Source organism: Notechis scutatus, chromosome 7 (assembly GCF_049901735.1).
Source record: "Notechis scutatus isolate UNSWTSFEM ecotype Mainland chromosome 7, rNotScu1.2, whole genome shotgun sequence".
NCBI classification, from domain to species: Eukaryota; Metazoa; Chordata; class Lepidosauria; order Squamata; family Elapidae; genus Notechis; species Notechis scutatus.
Window position 1 is genome coordinate 15,280,978 of NC_142015.1, and position 25,368 is coordinate 15,306,345.

General features: G+C 38.6%; 1 protein-coding gene across 7 annotated transcripts in view; it reads right to left on the bottom strand.

Moving 5' to 3' along the window:
- The window catches only part of PKNOX2 (PBX/knotted 1 homeobox 2), a 276,614-nt gene that overhangs the window by 143,627 nt on the left and 107,619 nt on the right, over nt 1-25,368 (bottom strand). For all 7 annotated transcript variants that reach the window (XM_087969713.1, XM_087969720.1, XM_087969715.1 and 4 more), the window contains one exon: nt 8,537-8,765. The gene's annotated coding sequence lies outside the window, so the exon portion shown is untranslated. The remainder of the gene's footprint in view (nt 1-8,536; nt 8,766-25,368) is intronic.

The following is a 25,368-nucleotide window of genomic DNA, read 5'->3' on the forward strand; positions in this document are numbered from 1 at the left end:
ACCACCACCAAAATTAAAATCATAAGATAAGAAACAGAGACAGAATTACAATGAATTTATATCAAAACTATTCACTGTACTTCTTTATACCTTTCTACCTTTACTCTTTGTTCTACTACCGGTAGTCCTCGACTTACAACAGTAGGTTTAGTGACTATTTGAAGTTACAGTGACACTGAAAAAAGTGACCTATTACCATTTTTCACACTTATGACCACTGCAGCATTCCCCCATGGTCACGTGATCAAAATTCAGCCGCTTGGCAACAACTCATATTTATGACGGTTGCAATGTCCTGGGATCACATGATCCCCTCTTGTGACCTTCTGACAAGCAAAGTCAATGGGGAAGCCAGATTCACTTAACAACCAGATTACTAACTTAATAACTGTAGTGTTTCACTGAACAAAAGTGAAACAAAATTGAGAAAAAATTCACTTAACAAATGTCTCACTTTAGCAGCAGAAATTTGGGGCTCAATTGATATCCTAAGTTGAGGACTATCTGTATATCCATCCCTTCACATATTGTCTTTTGTTTTTACACTTCTAACTTTTCTCTTTTTGAGGATCAACTCCATCCAAATACAACTTTCTCAATTTCTCCCTTCTCTTAATACCCTTAATCTTCCAGTATTGTATTCATTGGGTTCGCAATCTATTCTCATTTGTTCCTTATATAAGATCAAACTACCTCAAGTTACTTTTTCCAGGCTGGTTGTTTACTTTTCTATACAATCCAGATTCATTCATCACATGTGCACGTATACAAATGCACATACAAAACCTCCATATATCAACCAATCCTAAATTGTCCATCAAAATTTTTAAAAAGGGGATATGCCTAGAGGAATTTTAATATTTTTCCTCTGAGATTCTGATATTCCAATCCATCAACAGCAATTTTCATAAGAAAAACCTTTCCATATTTTGTTTGTAGAATATTACTTTATCTTCATTTGGGGCATAGATCTGTACATTAAAGGAAAAGGTAGCAAAAGAACATTAAAAAAATTCTGCCAAAATTCCCAGCAATGCCTAATGGCCCTGTAATTTTTTAATGTTCTTTTGCTACCTTTTCTTTTAATGTACAGGAAAAATATATGCAATTATATATTTATATTATATTGTATTATTATATTATATGTTATATATTATATTTATTATTATTATTATTATTATTATTATTATTATTATTATTATTATTATTATTATTATTATTATTATTATTATTCTGCACTGCACTATACTATTATATCATATGAAATTCCCAGCAATGCCTAATGGCCCTTAATTTTTTTATGTTCTTTTTCTACCTTTTTCTTTAATGTACAGGAAAAATATGTGCAATTATATATTTATATTATACTATGCTATACTATTATATTATTATATTCCAGTAGAGAGATGTTCCCTAAAGATGAGCTCCAACATGAGTCCAAAAGCTCGGGAAACCACATGTCTGGTTCCTGTGCCTGACCCAGACTGGATCTTGCAGGAATATGCATTGGATTGGGTAATTTCAATTGTTGAGCACCAACTGTTAGGCATTTGAGGTCAACAAACATACATGTCAAGGATGCTCCTTCTTATAGTAGATAGAATAACTGAATCTGAAAAGCTGCCAGAGTTTCTCTCTACCCCATCTTATGCCAAACAAAATGAAGGCAGGGCTATTTTTGAGGGTGTTTTTTCTTTCTTTCCCCTTTTCTAGGACTCAGCAATCTTTCCCATTCCCAAGACCAGGTCTACATTCCTCCATGTATTTATTTACATGCTGCACACTGCTGACCTAGGAACCATGTTACCAATCGTGGATTTATATCATTAGTTTAGAGTAGAGTAGAGTAGAGTAGAGTAGAGTAGAGTAGAGTAGAGTAGAGTAGAATACCAGAGTTGGAAGGGGTCTTGGAGGTCTTCTAATTTCTATACCATTTCAGACAAATGGCTGCCCAGTCTCTTTTTGAAAGCCTCCAGTGATGGAGCACCCACAATTTCTGGTGGCAACTTATTCCATATTCCATATATTTGTAATGTATGTAACACTGTAAACCAGTACTTAGTACTAAAACAGTATAGGAAACATTCAGTAACCAAGAAAGTAACATTACACTATTTGTTCAATGACTACCAGCAAAGGTGTAAGTAGTGGGCAAAAGAAGAGAAACTTTTTCAGAGATTTCCCTTCCAGGGTCCCCCCCAACCCCACCCCACCCCACCCCAAAAAACATTTTTGGTGTACATATCTAGTGTATTAGCTTTTCAAGCAGACTAATTTCTCCAGATTGTGAGGTTCGGCAATAGGATGCCAGAGAGGAATTACATTCTTGGAGCTCTTAGGAAGTACATGTTATCACATGCTATTGACATTCCTTTGAAAGTTGCGATGTAGTTCTCAGCCAAAATCAAACAAAAATAAAAAATTTAAATGATTTTGCAATGTGGATTGAGAAGAAACAGACATGCTTATTTTGAGTGTCCACTAGATTTTTTTTAAAAATTGTTAACAGCAGGTCTGTCTTATATAAAAAATGATTAAGAAGTGCTTCAAAATTTGCATGAGCAAATCACATATCTGGTGTCCATTAAAGCAGCTCATCTTTTTTCAGGTTTCTGCTTGAGCTTGTACAAAAAATTACAGGCCCTTTAAGGAATCAATTCATTAAAGTAAATGCAACTCTTGTTTATTTATTTATTTAGCATATGGCTGTAACTCTTGCTAAGTAGTCTGAAAAGAGGCTGTTTCTTTTTACCAATACCAGAGATTGTGCAAAGTGGAAAAGCATTTCTTCCAAATCATTTTAGAAGCATGCACAATTTTTTATTAAACAGTATCAAAATACATTTTTTCATGCAGATTTTTCGCTATCAGAGAATATTGCAAAAATAAGAAAGCTGTTTTAGGAGGGAAAACAGAAAAGCAAAATGAATCCATCGAAGCTTATTTACTATGCTGCTGGACTATTGATTTTGAGAAATATCGTAATACCTTCTGGACTATGAAGCTGAGTATATGGTAAAGAAATCAAATTATATTTTCTGTACAGATTCATGAGAGTCTCTCTCTTTGCCCATTCATATATCTTTTCACTGAACTGCCAAGAAATATTTAGTCATAGTCTCTGTGAGTGCCCACTGAAGATGGGAAAGAAAAGTATAAAGACAGGGATAGAAATGGAATCCACAAATGGACTGTCTGAATAGAGGTGCTTCTTCTGCTGTCAATCAAAAAGAAATGGTAGCTACTTATTGTTGTGGTTCGCTGGCAGCCAGTGCAGATGGTGGCAGAGTCAGACAGTGAAGAAGAAAGGGAAGAAGTGAAGAAGAAAGGGGAGCAGGCAGGGAGTCTGGAGAGGACTTGGATGAGGGTCCTGCATCTGATTCAGGGATGGGGCCAGGACCACCTGGGAGTGGGGTGCTGCCTTTGGAGCCTTCGGAGTCTGGCAGCAGAGAAGCAGAAGACCCAGGGGAGCCTGTTCCCAGTGCGCGTGAGCGTAGAGCTGCTAGAAGATGAGAGCAGCTGAAGCAGAAGGGCGACTCGAGAGTAAGGCTGGGAGGTGATTGCCCCTCCCATAAGGGATAAAAGTCAGACCTCAATGACAAACACTTTGCAGGAAGCAAAGCAGTTCAATTAGATTCTGAATTCTTCTTGAAGCTCTGTGAACTCTGGTTGGTTTTTTATGGGACTTTGGTTGGTTTATGTTATAATTAATTGGACTTCTTTTTGGGGGGCAGCATTCTACAGCACTGAACGGTGTGCTCTTATCTGGGGGAACTATTTATAATTAGTTCTGGCTGGGAATTCAAGTAATTCCCAGTGTTGCATTAAAATAGGTTTTGCTTTTAAAATAAGTTTGTGTTTCATTAAGTTTGATGAAGCCTGGATCAGAACACTTATACTAGACATTTAGGAGGTAGAAAAATATGATATCATATGTAGAAGAAGGTGCAGGATAAATTACCCATTTCTTAAAAGAAAAAACAACTTTTTGCTTTGGCCAGATTAAATTCATTTGCAAAGTTAGCCACACAGATTTGCCAAATTTTAAACAAAAAACAGATAATTCTCTACTTACAAAATTTCATTTAGTGACTGTTTGAAGTTACAATGCTACTGAAAAAAGAACTTATTTATTTATTTAGGAAATTTATATTGCTGCCTATTTACACATGGCGACTAAAGAATAGCATCACCACCAGATGGAATCGTAACTGGCTGACTAACCACACTCAACGTGTAGTCCTCAATGGAACTACATCTACATGGAGGGAAGTATGCAGTGGAGTACCCCAAGTATTCTTCAACATCTTCATCAATGACTTGGACAAGGGGATAGATGGGGAACTCATCAAATTTGCAGATGACACCAAACTGGCAGGAATAGCCAACACTCATGAAATTCAATGGTGAAAAAAGTAAGGTTCTACATTTAGGCAAGAAAAACCAAATGCTCAGGTACAGTATATGTGGTACTTTGCTCAATAGTAGTAACTGTGAGATGGATCTCAGAGTCCTAGTGGACAACCATTTAAATATGAGCCAGCAGTGTGCAACAGCTGCCCAAAAAGCCAACACAGTTCTAGGCTGCATAAACAGAGGGATAGAATCAAGATCACGTGAAGTGTTAATACCACTTTATAAGGCCTTGGTAAGACCACACTTGGAATACTGAATTCAGTTTTGGTTGCCACGATGGGTATGTCTAGTTTAATGAAAAGAAGGACTAACAGTGTTCCAATATCTCAGGGGCTGCCACGAAGAGGAGGGAGTTCAAGCTATTCTCCAAAGCACTTGAAGGCAGGACAAGAAGCAATGGGTGGAAACTAATCAAGGAGAGAACCAATCTAGAACTAAAGAGAAATTTCCTGTGACAGAATAATTAATCAGTGGAACAACTTTGTCTCCAGAAGTTATAAATGTTCCAAAGTTTGAAGTTTTTAAGAAGAGATTGGATAACAATTTGTTTGAAGTGGTGTAGGGTTTCCTGCCTAGGCAGGGGGTTAGACTAGAAAATCTCCAAGGTCCCTTCCAACTCTGTTATTCTATTCTATTCTATTCTATTCTATTCTATTCTATTCTATTCTATTCTAATATAAAAACATTATGACTGTTTTTCACCTTACAACCATTGCAGCAAATTCAGACACTTGGCAAATGTTTCATATTTATGATGGTCGTAACTCACTTTTTTCAATGCCGCTGAAACTTTGAACGGTCACTAAACAAACTGTTAAGGCAAGGACTATAGATAGGTAGGTAGGTAGATAGGTTTGTAGGTAGATCAATATAACAAAGAGTTATAAACAAACAAAAACAAACAAGAGTCAAACAAATCAAAACAAGATAAACCAAAACAAAATAGATCAATAAGGAATAAGAATCACTTAGTTTGAACATTGGTTATCATTCAGAAATATCAGCCCTCTTCTTCAAGACTCCACATTAAACAAAGTTTGCCAATATATAAATATATCTAAATTTATGACTTAATAAAGTGAATTGTTATCCTAAGCTCTATCTACACCTTTCTCTTCCCAACCCATCATAATCCAACCAAGCCTATTAGATCAACGTCATATAGGTATCCAATATCATACTTTGAGCAATTTCTACTAATATTGCATGGGCCAATCCCATGAAGATATACTGTATATTTTTTCTCCTACTATTACAATAGTAGCTTATCAAATGCTCGATCAATATAAATCAGAATTGTTCAAATAGCTGACAGATGGCTTTGATGCAACGGGCTCTTTTTTTTAACAGGATGGAGGGAGGGAAGATGAGTGGTAGGAAAAAAAATTAAACCTAGCTTGAAGTCAAGTGATTGCACAAAAGAGGCTCCAAATGATTTCCCAGGCCATTTTTAAAAAATCTGCCCTTGAGCAAAGGGAGGTAGAGAAAGGCATATGGGCCCTATATTAACATTTGATTAATTATATTTTTCCTTTGAGTATTTTTGCATGTCTGTGATTTGCAGCACAATTTTTCCCAGATAACTACAGAACTGAATTTCATAGTTTTAATGTATCAAATATCCTGCTGGGAGATAGTGATTTGAAGGACATCGATATCTTACAAATTAATATTCTGTTGCCACTAGTTTTGCTTTCCATTGGTTCTATGTGGGAAATATTTGCTGGAAAAATACTTTTTTTAAAAAAAGTATAAAGAACCATACACTGCCTTTCCATTAAAGAAATATTCTAGGTGATGATTAGAAATATCCATTAATAAGACCCAATTAAAAACCTCATAGCAATTAAAGTTACCAATATATATGGAAATGAAGAACAACATTAGGGAATTCTTTTGGTCCATATACTTAAATTCCACATTTCTTTATATATTGCAAATATATTATCAGTTTGGAAATGCGCATGTTAAGGAAAATGGAGAAAAAAATACATATATGGGAAAATTTGTATATGGCAGCAATAAATTTTCTTGTTGTTTTTTAATAATTGATTGATATAGAACTTAAAATTGAATATTGCTTAAACTGAAAAGGAGTAAATCTGTATGCTCTAATGGAAAAGTGCTCATAAAATATTTCATCTATTTATAGTATTGTTTTATGTCTGCACTTGAAAGGGATTCATCAGTGCACATGTTCTGTGTCTAAAAATAATTAAACACCCACTCACACAAATTATTCAATAGCATGATATGGAATTGAACAAAATTCCCAAAGTATAAAATGTTCCATTTTTTTCTTTGTAAGTCCATATTCTTAACTAGAACATTTTTAACTGGAGGAATAAAAAATGGTTTTTAGTTCAATGAACAAGTCAATATATAAAGCCAGTAAAAGTTCCAAAATATTTCACAAAGTTGCCTGTGTTGAAAGCTACAGGTAAACTGGGAGCATGAGAAGGCACAAACATACAGACATGCGCACATAAAAACCCATAACCATATACACAGCATCCTCAATTGATAGAACAGAAACATGGAGTTTCATATGCTAATTGTATGAACTATGTTCACTTGATGCTATCCATCTATTCCTCAATTTGGGAGAGGTGTGAAAAGTAAGCTCATACCCATGTAATATGCACTGAACCAGAGATGCTCTGGTTGAGCAAGAATTCTAGTTGTTAGTTTGTTAGGTCAGAACTGGATCAAGGAGTACAAACACCAAAATTCCTTTCTTATACCTGTACTTATTGACCATGGAGTCACTGATGGGAAAAACAGATTTATTTATTCCTCCTCAGCTATTCAGATTTTTTTAACAGAATAATGGAACAGAAGAGTTGGAAGAGACTTGGAAGTCTTCTAGCCCAATCCCCTGCTTGAGCAGAAGTCCCTATACCATTCCAGACAAAGGGCTGTCCAGCCTCCCCTTAAAAACTTCCAGCACTCACATCTTCAAGCTGTTCCACTGATTAATTGTTCTAATTGTCAGGAAATCTCTCCTAATTTTTAGGTTGATTCTCTCCTTGATTAGTTTCCAGAATAACTATGTCTATGTGAAAATGTTCATATGAGCTTTACTGCAAAAATGACAGAATGCACCACAAAGAACAATAGTAAGTTAGACACACCATGAAGTCAGGTTGCAAGAGAGATGAGAATTGTAACCTAGTTTTCTTACCCAATAGGCATATTTTTATACCAACAAATATAATAAACTGTTTCAGCTAAGTCTTCTTTAATTAAACCAATCCTAAAGAAAGAAGATGACCCGAAATTTCATTCAAGCAGGCACATATCACAAACTTTCAAAAAGGAATGAGCAAGGAACCTTTGTCAATACTTTCTAGCCAGATTTTGTGACACTTTCATTTTCTGAATCAGCAGAAAGAATTCGATTGACAATTACAACCCTATTATCACTCCATTAAATGTGAATCGGCTTAACCTTTCCAGAATTATATTGTGGATTTTTGTTTTTTTTCCAGCAACAACAACATCAAAATAAGATATCTTGGCTGCCCTGTAGACAACAGCAAAGATCCCACTATTGATTAAAAGGATGTATAGATAGCCCTCATTTAGCAATCATCTGCAGTTATGATGGGGTGAAAAAGTAATTTTATGATCAGTCCTTGCATTTATGACTTTCACAGGTCTATAAAATAAAGAATATCTGAATTTATAATAGCAAAATCATGATGTTTCACTTAGTGCCTGCTTCACTTAATGATTGGGGAAACCAAGTTGATGGTCCCAATGAGGATTACTTGTAGAAGTCTGCTTTATGCAGCTCAAACGATGCCTATTTAACCTAACTTTGTGTGCTCTGCTTGGCAGAGGCCATATAAAGTCTTAAGAGTTTTTCCCCCCAGTACTTCCTTAGAGTTACACATGCAAAACAAGTGCAATATCATAGTTATTATTATCCTATTAATCTCATCAACAGGTATACCAGAAAGAAAATGAATAGATATACAGTGGGCAGTTACCATGGATTTTTCAAGAGATAGCATCTTCTGAGGCAACTGATTCAATAAATGTAATTGATTAAACATATAATGCATTAATCTGAAATAAGTATTGGATAGATTAAGAATCAATTGGAAATTCATACCTAGAAATTACTTTTTAATGGATTGTTCTGCAATTGGCAAGAGGTAGTAAGTGCAGTTCCTCAGCTCTGGTCTATTCAGATTCTGTTCAGTGTGCCCATCGACGGCGAAGATTAAAATGTGGAGAATGGTCCATCAAGCTTAAAGGCTTTACAGTTTCACCATGGACCATCGATAACTTGGTAGGCAGGATAAGAATTCAAATCAATCTTCATCAGTGGAAGGAGTGACCTGAAAAAAAGACATTCAGTTTACTTATATATGCATCTAAAATAGAGACAAAGTGGACAGATGGGAACATGTGATCTTCCATATGTTGCTGAACTCAAGTCCCATCAATCTTCACTACCGACCATGAGTGTAGCATCTCCATCTATCTCCACAGATAATGCAGTTCTGAGGTTTGGAAGTTAAATATTCAAGTGCAAAATTCTGGAAAAGATTAGTCCCCTTTTAGGCTAAATAAAGGTTATTCTGCAGGACATACAGTGATATGTATCATGCATTGTAGCTGGCCATCCTTTAATCTTGCTACTGCTGTAGAGAATCCTTTCCTTTTCCTAAAACTGTAGTAAATGACTTTAAAAAAAATAGATTAGGAGAAGTTTAACAAATTCTCTGTCGCCTTTGGGAAGAATCTCAAGTATCTCTTGGTGATGGTCGTTGTGGAAGATGGGAGGGAATAAGCAAGATGAACAGATTAACTTGAATTCACTGAGATCTTTCATTCATGTAAATGGAATGGAGTTGAGTGGAACAGAATGGAATGGATGAGCAGATAGACAATCTATATAAAGAGGTTACATGAAATAAACTTGTATGGAGTATCCATGATATAAGCCCATGGATAGTCTTATAAACATTTTCAGTGCCTTCAAATATTGTTTTCATACTAATGGTTAGAACCACATACGAATGGTTAGAACTTTTTTCAGGCCAATAGTTGCCTTTTGAAAGATGTGCCAGCAACCATACTCAAATAAGCTGATAAAGCTAGAACAAAACTTATTTATTTTAATATAATGTGGAGGCCGTTTTTAGAGAAATCCCCCAAATTGCAAGCAAGGCTTTCGAGGCAAAGGGTTGCATATCACTGAGATCCCCATTTGTGTGCATTTTCTACAGATTCAAGAGATGTCCTCAACAAGGATTGTTTACGATGGTGAATGCCTTCGTCAAAATGGCAGCTCTGATGGAGCAATTCTTCTTTAAGTTCACTATTTTTGACTGCATTTCCTCATTTTTTCACAATTATTCACCCTGAGTGGTTCTTTCCAATACACTGTAGGGAATGGAAAAGACAGCGTAAGCTCAGTTCTGAGGATTCAAGTCCATCAGGAGGTTTATAACGAAGCCAACATTTAAAAACTGCATTGGGAATTTGGAAATTATCTTGTCTTACCACAGTTGCAGCTCTGACTGAGGTTTAATTAAAACCAAGTTAAACATACACACAAATTCAGAGAGTAACTATTCCAGATATCACTCTATTGCATAAATAAAGCTTTTATCATTGAGTTTTTAATTTACTGAAAGAACCTTCCAACTCAATTGAATATCGTTTATATTATTTCAAGGAAAGAAAGAGAGAGAAAGAGAGGGAGGGAGAGAGAGATTATGTATAGTACAGTATGCGTATGTGTGTATGTGTGTGAATGTATGTATATGTGTATATGTGTGTACACACACACACACACACACACGCACACACACTGTATACATAGCTAATCCCCCATAATCTCCTAGAGTTGCACCTAAAACACAGTTTCTTGCAAGTGACCTTTTGCAGAAAGGCTGTTTCTATGGCAACGGCATTGTTCAGTTCAGTTAGAAGAAAAATACTGCATGAGAGGAGGAAAAAACCCCTAATTTTGCTGCATTTGATGTCACATTTAATATGGACAACTTGCCAACGATAAGTAAATCTCCCCATACTGTTGTTTCTCAGATATTTAACATCCCAGCTCAGAATGAACCTAATAAGAAATAAGTCTATTCTGGTAATATTTTGGATGGAAAACCAAGACACTGATCTCCATTGAAATGCACATATAGGTAAGCATGTAGAGTTTTATACAGTGACTATTACTGCAATTATAATGCAACTGACATTTTGCATAAGGCCGCTCATAAAAAACCTCAAGTAGTAATTACTATGTAAGGTGATGATTTTCTGTCTATGGAGATTCTCAGTCATCCAGGTCATGATTGTATCAAAGGTGCTTTTTCAAAAGGCAACTGGGCTGTTTTTTTTTTTTCCTTTAGGAAGAAGATGTTTCACTTCTTACCTGAAAAGCTTCATCAGTTCTTTTTAAAAAAATAAATTTTATTAGTTTTCCAAATTTTAAAAACATAAAATAAAAACTTTGTACGTTGTTATCAACATCAAGACATCTTACATTTTATTGCATTTTTCAATATGTAATTGCTTATCCCATTACCATTACATCTTACTCTTGCTATAAATCAATATCTTCCATTTTACTTGTTAGACTTCTCTATAACATATTTACGTATTTACATATTTCCTCATTCTTTTCCGAATTGCCATTTTGTTTTCTTTTTATTTCTAAACCACTCATCCCAGGCATCCCAAGCTCTATAGTATGTTGAATCTTCTTTTCTAATGAATCTTCAGTTCTAATGAAGCTTCTTCGATGAGAACCTAAGCATCTTCTTCTGGTTCAACTATTGCAAATCTCTGAGGGCAATGGCAGACAATGTACAAATACACAAAATTTTCCAGTATACTAAGGATAACACCCAAAGAACTAAACCGTTCTTCAGTTTCTAGAGCTGTGTTGGAAAAACAGTTGATATTTTAAACTGTTTTCATCCACTTTCAATTTACGGTCTTCCTGGCTTTCTATCCTTCAGCAATATCCTAATGGGAGATCTAGGGAGATTTTCTAGAAGTTTGGTGTTCAGAAGATTGAATAACAACTACAGTAACAATTTCCAAGAGAATAACTAAATAAATAAAAGCATCTCCAGGAGAAATCCAAAAGAATTTGGATTTTCATCCTGAAAACAAGGCAGGAAAATAACATCTTCTTTCAGATAGAAGAAATTAGGGAATTTGAGATGCTTCAGTTCTTCTAGTCCTCCAGGAATCTGAGATTTCTCTTCTATCAGTTCTATAGATGTGCTTGGAAACTTTTTTTTTCCTAAACAGGGGTAATGTTCTTTTGCATTGGTGCCCATTTGCTCAGGTTCATGCTCACAGAGATTTAATAAAGGATCAAACTAGAAATAGGCTTTATCTTTCCAAAATTCTGCAGAATCTCTTTTCCAAATTATTCCAAAAAGAGTTCTGCCTGTTTTGAATGTTTCCCCTTTTACTGTCTGAAATATACTGGCATTTTCCTCTTTGGAAGCTTTTTGACTCTCACCTGTTCTTATCCCCTGCTCTATCCTTCTTCCTTTCCCTTTTTCTGCTTTGTCTCCATCCCTCTAATCCTCCTTCTGTGATTGGCATTATAGGTAGTCCTCAATTATGACCACAACTGAGACCAGAACATTTGTTGTTAAGTAGTAGGGTCATTAAATGAGACATTGTGTAATTGTGCCTGATTTTACAGCTTATTTGCTGCAACGCTTAAGCAAATCACCCTGGTCATTAAGCAAGACAACATGTGACTGTGACTTGTGACCTTTCCTGCTGGCTTCCCCATTGACTTGTCAGAAGCTGTTTGGGAAGGACACAAATGGCTATCGTGATACCCCAGAATGCTGCAATTGTTGTAAGTGCGTGCTGGTTTCAAGCACTCAGATCACAAACATGTGACTGTGGGTATGCTGGGATAGTTTGCAAGTGTAAGGTCCAGTTGTAGGTCATTTTTCTGTGCCATCATAACTTCAGAGAGTCTCTAAATGAAGGGGACTACTTATAAAGTGTTTCATACAAATAAACCCCATACAGAACCATATTAACTCCCATCCAAAGTTGAGTCAGAAGTTGAGAAACATTAGAGGGGGAAAAAGTAGCAACCGGTGACCTTCCTCAACAATAATCAGAAGATATTTGTTAGGGGATACTGGTGGTTACAGGGAGAATCATTCACACATGTCAGACATTGATCACCACACAGCACCCAATTCAAATGCTTCTCTTTGTGAATGTTTAAAGTTGGACCTGAGCATGCAGCAATGATGAAATCAATGATATCTCTTACGTTTTTGAGATGAGATGGTTGAAGGCATGACTTAATGAAAATGTTGTTCAAATTCAAGCTAATCTAATTCAAATCTTCCCTGCCCTGTTACTGTAAGGAGCCTGGGTGAGCAGCTGGAAAAAGTCATCATACCTCAGTGCCTTCTAAACAGATCGAGACAAACTACATAATAGCCACACCAACTGAGCAAGTTGTGTGTAAATGCTTGCAATAAGTTATCTCTAGCCAAGCATCATGTTTAGTGTCACCACCACTCAAAAACTGGATATGGGGAAAAACTGCCTCACCAAAAAGTAACATTCCCCATCATAATGTCCAGCTAGATAATAGTCTGCTACTGCCTTTCTGTGGTTAAAGCTATCATGTACAGGATGCTTTGTAGTCTTGATATATATGAGGACTTTCTCAGAAATAGTTATTTACTTGAAGAAAGTAAACAACTGTTGTCCTTACAAAGTAAAGTGGGAATAACAATCCAGATTTGCACAACTTTTTTCTGTTTCATGTTAACTTTTGGACATGGTTTCTGATTGCAACTGAAAAATTTGGAACCACAATAGGAGCTTCATCTAACCAAGATCTAAACAGAACAGAAGAACAGACTTAAAAGGGACCTTGGAGGTTTTCTAATCCAACCCACTGCACAAGTAAGAAACCCTATACCATTTCAGGCAAATGGTTGTCCAATATCTTATTTAAAGCCTCCAGTGTTGGAGCACCTGCAACTTCTGGAGGCAAGTCGTTCCACTGGTTAATTGTTCTCATGGTTAGGAAAGTTCTCCTTACTTCTAGATTGGTCCTCTCCTTGATTAGTTGCCATCCATTGCTTCTTGTCTTGTCTTCAGGTGCTTTGGAGAATAGATTGAATCCCTCTTCTTTGTGGTCTGGCCTTCTTGTATGCAAGATAAACAATATAACTCTATATGGTACTATTCCTACCAGCCAGCCTTTCTGAACTATTCTCTTTTCAATACCTGGCACATCCTATCCAGCAGCATGTCATATCACTGGAATTTGTTCACTAAACACTTTCCAATGGTCTTCACTCAGAACTTTGTCCTTGGACAGCAGAGGGGTAAGATACCTCTCCCACCTGACAATTTGAAAAGATGACAGTCTTGTTTCCAATTTATTTATTTATTTTAAAATCCTAATTGTTTTTCCCCCTCCAGGCAGAAGTAAGGAACTTGTTAAAGCCCTGAGAGACTCATCAGAAACTACATCATGAGCAGTAGGAAATGTAGCTCATTTGCATACTTTAGCGGCATGTAATCAACATAATTTGGATATCATTTTCATCATGAAGAGAAAAGATGACTCACTGTAGCCAGTGGATACTTTGCAATTAATCTGCAGAAATGACGGGTCTTAGATGAACTCCTGAAGAAGCTGAACAACATGGGCTTGAAAAAGCACAAGGATAAGCACACACTTTCCCCACAGGCACAGACATTATTTATACCAAATACTCCAACATTTTCCCACAGCATTTTCCTTTGCAGCCTTAGGAATGCAGTAAAACCAAATGGTTCTTTGTGAGACAAACATGCAACCTCTGAATATATCAGTATGGACATATTAGGATTGTACCACTGGTCTTGGCCTAGCCCTATTTGAATAAACTCACTGCAGAATCCATTGTCTTGATTTCTGGAATGCATTTCATGCATAGTCCTTTGTGCATATGGGAGATTACATAGCGGTTTGTCAGGCACAAGAATCAGGACCATCGGTTAGGTTGCAACACAGAAGGTATATTCAATCCTATGCGCAAGAATATGGTCAACTAAAATTCAATACTAAATTGGCATCAGATAAGGGCCAACGAAATTCAGGAGGGGTTGGACTTGGATTATTTGTGGCAATGTAATGATTCTTAGCCGATAACGTACTTAACTCCTCCCCCCAACTCCTCCTGCTCTTCTCCTACAAGATCAGAGTATCTGATTGTTCATGTAAAGCCCTTGGCCCTTTCTCTAAAGTAGGACCACCCGTAGTTCCTGGGCCCCAGGACTACCTAAAAAATGTCCTAGAAGTCATTCCAGAAAAGTCCTGCTTTTATTATATTGTTAGTTTTACCTTTTGGTGCAGAGTCAATATTTTACAATAAGTAATTGGAATGCCCATTACGCAGAAGACTGAAAACTTGATGTTGTATGTAGTTATAATGAAATATGGTCACCCTTTACTGAAAGTTGTGTAAATCTTTTACATTAATATTTATATAAGAAGTCCTCACACATGTAGTTCCCCGTTCCTGTCTTTTTTTCTTTTTGTTTTCTTTTTGTTCTGAGCAGAAGGTGTTAAAGGAAGCTGGATGGAGGGCAGGGACTGCAAGGAAACAGCTTCAACCAACTTAGTCCCTACCACAAAAAAAGGCGAACCAAGTATTGTCACCAGTTGAGGCAAGCTGTGTATTATCATCCCAGGGTTATTCTCTTACAGACAATCAATAGCACAAGACCATCATATTCCTTCCACTCAAGGAACTCATCACCCTATGGAAAATTAATTCCTTAAATATGAAATAAATATTTAAGGAAGATATGCTTCCAAGGAGCACCACTGAATTTGTAATCTGATCTTAATAGTTTTAAGGAGAACTAAGAAGCTGTTTCTCCACCCCTTGTACTGTGCTGATACATTAAAAACATGTTTAGATAAAGACTCTAATTAATTTTATGTAATCTAGAACTCTTTGGTTATTGCAGCAAAACTTGTAATTCAGACTTTAACATATTAATATTTCTGCAGAGATCTAATATATCCCAATCATAAATAGGCAGCAATTTATTTTGTTGGAACACAATTTATTAATAACAACCTGTGTTGGTTTGAAACAGATTGAAGAAGCTATTTACCCACACCATGTGTTGTGCTAACTTGTTCCAAAATACACCGTTTAGATAAAGAACTCGGAAGGAATTCAAGTGCCAAAGTTAGTGGCCAGTGATTATAACTTCACAAATGTTTCACTCAGAGAAAGGTTTGAGGCTGGATGGCTTCAGTTACGCCACAGTATATATTTGGGAACTATTCTTTATTGGCCAAGTGTGATTGGACCCACAAGGATTTTTTCTTGGTGCATATATCTGCTCAAAATCTCAGAGAGCTGTTGTCAGCCTGATTTTGTAGGAGATGGCCAGGCTGAGCCTGAGGGAGGGGTCAAACATGTCATGAGTCATGAGTCCCTGCATGCCAGATCTAAGTCTAGCCCACTTTGAATGCCTCTCTTATCTCCCGTGCATTTCCCTCAACGGCCAGTTGGTTAGATTCTTATAGAGAGTTTAAACTTGCAATAAATCTTTATACTCATTTGAACTGCCTGAATATCCTGATTTCTGTGGCGCCTGACAGATTTAGCATTAGCTTAAGCATTAGATCCTCCCATGCTATGTAGCATATCAGACATCAAGGGATCTCCATCAATTCAGTCATAGGTGGTATTTCAGTGTCTTCCCATGTAATGTTTAGAGCAGTGGTGGGATTCAAAATGTTTTACCACAGGTTCAGTGGGCATGGCTTGGTAGGCACACTTTGCGTGCATGCGCGCCCCAAATGTGCACTTTGCACAGGTGCAGAGGTGTTCCAACTCACCTCCTGCAAGCCTGCACTCTCCTGGTCGTTTCAGCAGCTGTCGCATGGCACTACTGTGCCGCGCAAAGCAGCTGTGCTTTAAATTCAGAGGATAAAGGTGACTATGGGAACCCGGGCAGGCGGGTGGACCCAACAACAGAGCAGTGGAGAGAACCGGTTTGGTCTCTGCTGCTCATTACCACTACTGGCTCGGCCAAATTGGGCCAAACCGGTAGAATACCACCAATGGTTTAGAGTCTTTAAGCCTTCCATGAATGTTCTTCACCATGTATTTCAAGGGGATCCTCTTAAAGATTTGGCATCGGGGTGATGGTGGGAGACAGGGATCTATCTCACTGCCATCTTGGGAATTCAATTACTTTCCATGTGGAGAAAATGACCTGCAAGTTGTGACAATGTTGTGTAGTTTGCAGGAGAAACTCTTTTGGAGCACTTCTTCCTTAATGATATGATCAAAATAGCAAATCTTTAGGATTCGTCGAAGGCATCTTTGTTGGAAGACATCGAGTCTCTTGTTAATGCTAATACCAATAGCTTGTTATTACTTGTCAACTTGACTAATAAAAGAATATTGAAGTAGATGGATCCATGATCTACAATGCAGCTTTCATTTAGCATAAACTATCGGCATGATATTTTGGAAAAGTTCTAAAATGTTTTCTAATGCAAGGAAGAAGGTTGGATCAGAGGTACGACAAATTTCCTGCCAGGTCTAATCTTCAAAGAGTGCTTTTGGATCATGCAAATAAATTACCTAAGGAAGAGCTTTGTGCATCTTTGAAAAACTCCTGCAGGTATGGCAGAGTTTTCCTGAAGGTTGTGCAAAGCCTCTGAGAAGTTGGCTACCTCAACTGCAGGCTTGCTTTTCCAAACAGCCTCTTTCTGGCTATTCTGCAAAGCCTCAAAGGGGCCCAAAACATATCAAAGGCTTGACGTGGCCAAGTCCCATCAAACCAACCACTTCAAGGGCTTTTGGCAGTCTGCTGCCTAATGTTTATGCATGGGCAGAAGCACTAGGACAACAGAAAAGAGGGAAGGGGGCTCAACTAAAGTTGCAGGCAGAGAGCAATCCTGCTTCCTCAAAATCAAGTCTTGTACAAATTGGATCATTCCTTTGAACCAGTTCAAGGCAGCTGCGCTTTGCATGCTCCTGGTTTTCACAGAAGCAATGAATTCGCTCCACCTTCTGACTCACTGAAAAATATTTCCCAATGCAGAAGAATATATATAAAACAAGAGGCTGCCTGTAAGATATGTGGAAGCCTTATTGGGGCAGCTTTTAGCCCTTTTCAACGGTAGCCTTGGCCTTCTTTCGCTCTCTGTTCTTTTCCCTCCAACAGTTTAATTCAACAAGCTTTAACGAATACAGGTACTCTTTGACTTATGACCACAATCGAGCCCAACATTTTTGTGGTTAAGTGAGACATTTGTTAAATGAGTTTTCTCTCATTTTATGAGCTTTCTTCCCACTGTTGTTCACACTGCAGTTGTTAAGTTAGTTAGTGAGTTAGTTTACTTTATTGTCATTGCACATCATACAACGAAAAATCAAACACCATTTTCAGTGCACATCATGACCATGAAAATAAACACAAACACATATCCTTCACAATCCACACATTGAACTGAAAACTCCCAAACCGCACCATCACTGCACTATACAGTAGAATTCAAAAGAGCTACTGCCCTGGGATAGAAGCTGTTTTTCAGCCTATTTGTCCTTGTTTTTATTATCCTGTCCCGTCTGCCAGATGGTAATAGTTCAAAAAAAGGGTTCCTAGGATGAGATGGATCTTTGAGAATGTTTTGAACTTTCTTAAGGCAGCGGGAGCTCTAAAGCTCTTCCAAGGAGGGGAGAGGGCAACCAACGATCTTCTGGGCAATGACGTTAACCCTCTGGAGTGCTTTCCTATCTGCCCCTGTGCAATTGGCAAACCATACAGAGGTGCAGTAGTTAAAATGCTCTCTATGGTGCAGCGGTAGAAGGTCACCAGCAGTTTTTTATTCAGTTGTTTTCTGAGAAGCCTCAGGCAGTATCATCTCTGCTGGGCCCTTTTGACCAGGGCTGCAATGTGGGCACCCCAGGTCAGGTCCTCTTTTAGGGTAACACCCAGAAACTTAAAACTGGCCATTTGCTCCACTTGGTCTCCGTTGATAAGCAAGGGCTGGAGGTCTGATCTGTTCCTTCTATAGTCAACTATAAGCTCCTTGGTCTTATTGGTGTTGAGGACCAAGCTATTGTCTCCACACCACGAAAGCAACCGGTCCACCTCATCTTGGTAGGCAGACTCATCCCCCCGAGATGAGTCCCACCACTGTTGCATCATCTGCAAATTAACAGTAACACGGCTGTTAAGTGAAGCTGGCTTCCCCATTGACTTTGCTTGTCAATGCAAAAGGGCGTCACATGACCCCAGGGCACTGTAACTGTCATAAGGATGAACCAGTTGCCAAGCACCTGCATTTTGATCATGCGACCCTGGGGATACTGCAACAGTTGTAAGTGTGAAAAATGGTCATATGTCACTTTTTAAAAGTGCCGTTAACTTTCATTCCTCATGAAGACAAAGACACTTGTAGCAGAGTTGGAAGGGACCTTAGAGGCCTTCTAATCCAACCTCCCGCTTAAGCAGGAAGCTGCTGTAAGAAAGAAGCTGGGTCATGCTGGGAAAATCAGTTACAAAAAGCTGATATGCAGTAACCTCCTTCACACATCCATCCAATGCATCCGGCCCTTCCCAAATTCTTTGAAAAACGTTCAAGCATTTTGAGAAGGAGGTAGAAAGACAGAATCCTCCCTTGCAGGAGAAGGAAACTTGGAACCTCCTTTTCCAGCCTTTGATTTCATAAGTGATAGCAACTGGAATCCAAAATCGGAAAGTGGAGTTTTATAAAATTCCCTGAAAACCAAGATATCAAACTCTGGTTTCAGTAAGTTTGCTTAGATTAAAGTTTCTTTTAGATGTCGTGGGAAAGGGCATTATAACAAGCCAAGAAATGCTGTCTTAATGCATGAGAGAAAGAGGGAAAGAGGTGATATAGATAGCGTAATCATTTCCACTCCAACAAACTGGGACAAATATTGTAATAACTTAATCGTACCACTGGGTATCTCTTGACCAACATTATACAGTCTAAGATAAATACTCATGTTGAAGCTTGATCTCAGAAGATGGAGCTTCAATTAAATCTACCATCTGAGACTTCAATGAGTGCTTTAATGTACAAATTCTGAAGTTCAAAAATAGGATGCTTCAAAACAAGTACAGAATAAAGAGATAACTTAATAGTCATTATTACATTGCCACTTACTCTGGAGTTTTGAAGCAGGGAAAAGCAGATGCCAGCTAAACCGCTACAGTGAAACTATTGAGACTGGGTAACTCAACTGTCCCCTGCTCTGATTGGCCGATAACTTTTCCATGAGTTTTCCATGAAGGTTTTAAATCACTGCATTTCTTTTCTGGGACTTGGAATGGCTTTTTAAAACAACTTTCCTTATTTTTATGTTCTTAAGATGCATATGAATTCAACTGCCACTATTCCAAGTAAAAATGTGTCATTCCTCAGCAGCACAAAGCTCCCAGAGCTGGGATGTACTGGTCACCGAGAGACCACCAGCTAGTGTGGTAAACTGGACAACAGAATAACAGAGTTGGAAGGGACCTTAAAGGTCTTCTAGTCCAAACCCCTGCTAAGGCAGGAAAACCTACACCAGTGATGGCTAACCTTTTCAGCATCAAGTGCCCAAAGTGCGTACGTGTGGGCACAAACACCCAAAATGCAATGCATGCACATTCCCATCCATGCGCCTCCTGCACATCTGCGCCCCCCATGCGACCCATCCCCCACACGCACGGCAAACACCCGAAGACCAGCTGGCTGGCAGGAGGCACGCACATATGCGTGGCAGAGCTGAGCCATAGGTTCTGTCATGGTTCTGGCGATTGTCCTAATTAAATCATGAGGGTTTCCCCCGCTCCTGCTTATGGCAACTCGAAACAAGCATAGGAATGCTTTACGAGTTGACAGGTTTGCCATTATGGACCTATATCATTTGAGACAAGTGGTGGTCCAATGTCTTCGTGAAAACTTCCAGTGTTGGAGCATTCACAACTTCTGGAGACAAGTTGTTCCACTTTTTTATTGTTCTCACTGTCAGGAAATTTCTCCTTAGTTCTAGGTTGCTTCTCTCCATCTGATGCTTCTTGTCCTGCCTTCTTGTGCTTTGGAAAATGGGTTGAGCCCCTCTTCTTTGGGGCAGCTCCTTAAATGTATTAGGGGTTGGACTAGAAGATTCCCAAGGTCCCTTCTACTATTCTATTCTGTTATTCTTCCATTCCAACGCCCTGCTCAAGCAGGAAACCCTATACCATTTCAGACAAATGGTTGTCCAAAGATGCAAGAAAGAGTCACATGCAGCCTATGAGCTACCTGGGGCCTCTCCCTGAAATAGAGAATGGAATTTAACAACTTTTAGAACACAGGACTGACTGGTGAAGGACATCAAATGGCTCAAGATATTTTGTGGCAACTGATATATATTAATACATAGCATTTGGTAGCTTAATGTGATTTATGCTCTTATAAGAAAAAGATAGGTCTGCAAGGAATGCCAACAGTCAGTAAATAAAGATCATTCATTGCAAAAGAACTAGTTTAACTGAACACCACATATACAGATCCAGGTTCAAAACAATTCAAAGCTTCTGAAAGCTTCTTCTTAAAATTCCCCTTTTATCCTCCAATAATCATTCCAATTATTGCAATAATTTCAAGAGGATACTTAAGGTGACCAGCTTAGACCAGGATGACTTAATGAGCTTCATGGCTGAGAAGGGCTTCCTAGCCCTTATCTAATCTTACTCACTGGAGAAAGCAGTTTAGAAGAGTTACCAATAAAAGAAAACTAGGCTGCCAAAGAACACAATGGCTGGACACCATCAAAGCTGACACCAGCCAGAGCGTAGAAAAACTCAAAAAGCAGTGCAAGATCAGAAGAAATTGAGAGACCTGGCCCACAGAATCGCCAAGAGTCAGACATAACTGAATGGATAGCATCATGATCATCACTCTTGCATCCTGTAAGAATGGTATGGTATGGTATGGTATGGTACGGTACGGTACGGTACGGTATGGTATGGTACGGTACGGTACAGACTAGAATACTTAAGACACACAAGGAAATTGTCTCCTTTGTGAATAGGGACAACAATTCTCAACTAACAGAAGCAAGCTGAGAATTCTAATTCTTTTTAGACCTTCCAAACATCGCACTGCTGGTCACTGGTCACATTCTTAAACTGATGGAATTGGCTTATGGCTTCTGAGCTTGGATTACTTGAGTGAAAATCAGAACTCCCTAGATGGCGGAGAAGTTATCTTCCTGAAATTTGTAGGAATTATATACAAATATGTATATTATGTTTCATCAATACAATATGAAGAAGCAGACCAGGGCACAATCAAGGACTTGCACAAGGCTGCCAATTTCATTTTTACGTTTGTGGTTTTCTCTCCCCCTCTCCAAATTTTAAGGTACCCAATTTTTCATCCCACCAACATCTCTCCCTTCAGGGTGGCCAGACAAATCCCACCCCCTTTCCCTCTCCTTCTCCTCCTGCATCTCAAGGGTTAAGAAGAAATTCAAACTATACACCCCCCTAGACCTTGCTAACCCAGTGCTCTTGGAGACGCATACCCATCGGCTGAGCTAACTCTTCAACTCAGCCTGAGGAGAGGAATTGTTCTGCAGAAGTAGCCCATTGGCTGGTTGCTATGGAGACCGACATACCACAGTTCTGACCCTTGAGAGGTTTAGGACTCGGCGCAGCAAGGCTGCCAGCAGCTGGACTGCAGCTGTTGCTGGGTAAGATTCAGCCCGGTTGTAAGGGAGAATTCCCTCCTGCCACAAACAACTCAGCTTGGGCTGCCAGCAAAGACAGCCTGCCTTTGATTGAGATGAATTAATATTTGCTTAGGGCTGGGGCTGTTGTCACTGTGCAAAACAAGATGTACAAGGCCGCAGCATCCATCCTGCATGGGAGACCTTAGCAATTGTAAACATAGAGAGAGCTGGCTGAAAGGGGGTCTCTTGAATTGGACAGGTGTGAAGATGGGCTGTACACATTGAGCCATTTATCATAGGTGACCTTGATAGATAGGGTCTAACGCTGAGCCCCAAAGATCTGTCACATTCAGACACAGACACATGAATAGTAATGCACCGAGTTCCTGAGGAAGGCTTCTCATCTCAAGACATGCACCCAGAAAAGCAAATCAGTAAAGACATTTGCCATCCAAGGCAACAGCCTTAAATAGGAGTCTCATACTGCAAACAATCACCTCTACTAATGCATTGGCTAATGCTCTCAAAGAAATTGTGCTGGTGGTTGGAAGCAGTGATGATAGCAGAGGAGAGAATGGCCTTTTATTTCAGGTGAAATTTAATGATTCGGGTTTCAGAAAGATCATCTATAACAATCCTAGCCGAGTAGAAAATTGTTCCACCTTGGACATCGTGAAGCCATTTAAGGAAAGAGGAAAACAATTAACATGTTCTGCACTTAGCCATTAGCTGAAATCCCACAATCCTCTGCTCTCCCTGAGTGGTCCTAATCATCCCTGGCTGAAGAGGCCTTGGGTGTAAACGGCTGGAATCAGTCAGATGCACCCTGGCATTTGATATAAATAGACGAAATGCAAGTAATTGGGTGATGTGTGTTTGATGGTTGCATGTATTTGTGTTCATCAGTCAAAAACAGTAGAAGGTCCAGAAGGTCCTTCGTTTGTTTGCTTTTGTTTTCTGGCCTCTTCATTCATTCCTGTATATAAAACTTCTGCAGTTTTACTAACTGAATGGTTGCCTCTTCTCTCACCTCTCTAGATGTCCTCCTCCCCTTTCCTTCAATAAAACGGGTCAAGGCAAAGAACAAGCTTTTGCTGGCTCGCTTTTTCAGAAACGGGCATTTAGGAGCAGCACAATCATGTTGTGTCTCGTTGACACATAGCTTCTCTTGCAAATCTCCCCTGAAAGAGCTTTCCCATCTTGCATTGAGGCTTCAGGGATTGCCTGTGCAGAGTGTGGCTGACGAAAAGCCTGGTGGGGTTCCTGATTCACCCTTCCCTCATCTTTTAGGACTGGGGGGAGGGGGAAGTGCAATAAACTGGGCACAGAGCTGTTGAAGGAATCCTGCCAAGGAACCTAAAGGCTTGTAAATAAATCAATCCAATCAGCAGCACCTGCGTGGAGCTTGCCCTGAAGAGGATAGTCAGGGTTCACCATGCTTTGACTGAGTTGCAAAATAGCACTCGTTTATTTGCAAGCTGCATTTCCTGCAGACTGGAACTAAGCTTCATAGGGGCCCTTCTCAATTTTGCATAAAGTAGGTGGAATGTGTGCTATGTCAGCGTTACCTCCCTAATATTCTAGAGCAGGGAATGGGATCCTCAGCTTGGTTATGGACTGTAGGTAGTCCTTGACTTATAGCCATTTCTTTTTTTTTTTTTTTGAAAACAATTTTATTGATTTTCTACAAACAAACAAGACAAACAAAACATTAAAACATCAACTCTCTTATGTACGTACAGTGTGTCGGTTGGTTCATCAGTTTTGTGCATTCATTTCGTAGTCTCAATTGCAGTTATATTACATAACAACTCATATTGTCAATCCAAACTTATATATCCTAATATCGCTATTAATAAATCATTTGACTATACTTTTAATCATTCATGCTTTATGAGAGAACAATACTTTAAACAGTTTATTCTATAACAAATCATATAATCATACCAAATCTATCCTAAAAATACTTTATAGATATAATGTCAAATAACATAGGCAAAAGAAAAAAATAAAAGTATTCCTTGCTATCTAACTTTCTAAATATTCTATTATCGTATTTTGTCATCTAGCCACTGATAAAAAAGATCCCAAATTTCATAAAATAGCCATTTCTTTAGTCACCGTATGAAGTTACAACAGCGTGGAAATAAGTGGTTTACAACTGGTCCTCTCACTTACAACCATCGTAGCATCTCTCCTGGTCATGTGATCAGAATTCTGGCGCTTGGTAACTGGCGTGCATTTGATGGTTATAGGATCCTGGAGTCATGTAATCACCTTCCCAGGTGGCTTCTCACAAGAAAAGACAATGGGGGAAGCCCAATTTGCTTAATGACTGCAGGGATTCATTTTTAACAATGATGGCAAAGAGGTCATAAAATGGGGCATGACTCACTTAGCAACATTCTTGGTTAACAATGGAAATTTTGGTCCTGACTTGGTTGTGCTAAATACCTGTATTCTACAGTTTGCATGACTCAGCATATTTATTTTATTTATTAATTTGATTAGTCAATTGCTTACAAGGTAATAGGTATAAGTATAAACATGAGTAAGAATATAGGAAATAGGTATGAATAAATGGGGACAATAAGACAGGGACGGTAGGCACGATGGTGCACTTATGCACGCCCCTTACAGACCTCTTAGGAATGGGGTGAGGTCAATAGAGGTTAGTTTGAGGGTAAAGGAGTAGGACTTTATAGGATGTAACAACAGAGTCAGGTAGTGCATTCCAGGCATTGACCACTCTGTTGCTGAAGTTGATACTTTCTGCAATCAAGTTTGGAGTGGTTTACATTGAGTTTGAATCTGTTATGTGCTCTTGTATTGTTGTGGTTGAAGCTGAAGTAGTCTATGGAAGTAGTGGAGAATGCATTCCTTACAGTAAACTTCATTTGCCCTTCTGGTTTAGTGCAGTGTTAGGAAAAAGGCTCATAAATCTGTCATGCAGCACCCGACATCCACAACATCAGTTTCTAGCACCAAACATCAAACCCTAGGAAAACGTGGGAATAAACACAAAGTTCCTGATCTTAAACAGAAGAAGCAGATGAGATCGATTACCAACTCTCATTTCCTTCGTGACATTTTTTTCTTGGTTCTGAACCTCTGGGATTCTGTTATGCTTTTGTCATCCATGAAGAATTTGTCATACAGATTCATTTAGTCTGCATTTTGCCCTGAATATTACACAACAGGGAAACAAAACAGG